Below are 1,738 nucleotides of genomic sequence, written 5' to 3'. Positions count from 1 at the left end.
AATCTCTAAGGCAGAGTCACGGTCCTGGCCAGACTAGACTCCGCCATTGCACAGAGACATCTAGTGACACCCTCGACTCTGGTTGCCGCTCTCCTGAGCCCCGCTTAGCCCAGTTGCGAGGCGAAGCACTGCAGGGAGAGTCACGTGGTTTCCAGTTCACGGGCTCTCCGGTCTCTATATGAGGAGTGCACTCTGGTTGGTGCCTAGCAAGCCTAGTCCAGACTCCCCAAAGCACCAAAACAAGTAGTGGGCTAATCAAGCTCACGGGCTCACTCATCAATGGAGACACTGGGTCTAAGAAAGGGTCTACGGACCAAAAATAAAAAAAAGGGGGAGATGTGGAGCCGCCTCCCGGGTCAGGCCTAGTGGTCGCGCTGCAGCCTGCTCTAGAGTTCCCCCCGCCCATCGAGTGAGTCAAGATGGCGCCCGCATCCTGTTTCCGCGTATGACGTACGCGCCCACCAACCCTATCTTCCAATCACCTCTGTATACGTGGCACTAACCTATTGGGTTTGGGCACAGTATATAAGATGTTACCCGGAAGGAGCGGGGGGAGACGACCCGCAGGGAGCCGTACCTGACGGCCGCATAGAGGTCGTTCCCCGCGGGGCATCTTGTCCCGCGCGGAACCTGAAACAGAGAATGCAAGCTTAACTCCAGTAAAGGTCTGTGCTTACAACTGCTACGTGTCTTGGATCTGTGTTTCTCACCAGCGCGGATTTGTCTGCGTCTCTCTGTCTCTCCTCATTGTCTCACCCGCCGGCCGGGGGCTTGACGCTGAGCGAGAAGTCGCGGACAGGTGCAGACTGGGGCAACCCAGCAATCTCACTAGATCTCAGACAGACAGCCCAGCTCGGGGCCAGGCTGAGTTCTGGGCCTCCCCTGACCAAACCCCAAATCTACCTTTTGCCAACTCTCAAAAGCATAAGAACCCAAACTTTGCACAGTCCTGTCATTTGGGGAGGAGGGTACTCAGAGTCAAAGGGGAAGAGGAGATGGTAGGGGTTCACTGTGTCTCTTCTTGTGCATGGTGACATATGAGCAAACTCTGAAGGCTTTTCCACACCGATTACTTTCAAGGGATTTTTCCCGGGGTGTGTTCTCAACTTGTCTCCTAAGAGGGAGGGCTCCCTGACAATTTCCCCACCCTTTTTCAAAATCAAAGTGGGCTTCTCTTGTATGAGTTTTCTTGTGCAGAGCCAGGCTAAAGTTTTTCCAGAAGCCTCTCCCATCATGATTTTGCTCTTGATAAGGGCTGAGCGATAACGAAAAGCTGACCCACACCTGTGACTGGCACAGGGCTGCTTCTTCCCATCAGAAGTGAGGTTCCAGAATTTCCGGAAACGTGTGGTGTTTAGACAGATAAGAGTTCTTTAGGCTTTATCACACTCATAACTATCATTGGGTTTCGCCAACACAGCATTTCTCGGAGAACTGCTTACGAGTAAATTATATTTCAACTCAGTGTACATCTGACTCATATTTATGGAAATGTTTATTTCGTGGGAACTCTCTGGGAAGAATGAAGCCCAGCGCAGTTGACAGGGTTAGGCCAAACCCATCAGTCATCGGCTCTGCTCACACACTGCTGCCCCTTGAAGAGACGCAAGGGCTCATATGTCTCCCTGGAGTCATATTTACAACTCACGTACTCAACTTCTCCTATGATAGAGAATCAAGAGTAAATCCTGTCAGTCTTACCCTTTGTATATCCATGGATGATCTTTCTTCGAAAATA

The sequence above is a fragment of the Tamandua tetradactyla genome, chromosome 2, assembly GCF_023851605.1.
Source record: "Tamandua tetradactyla isolate mTamTet1 chromosome 2, mTamTet1.pri, whole genome shotgun sequence".
Taxonomy (NCBI): Eukaryota; Metazoa; Chordata; class Mammalia; order Pilosa; family Myrmecophagidae; genus Tamandua; species Tamandua tetradactyla.
The sequence above is the reverse complement of the archived record's forward strand: the minus strand, read 5'-3'. Positions refer to the sequence as shown.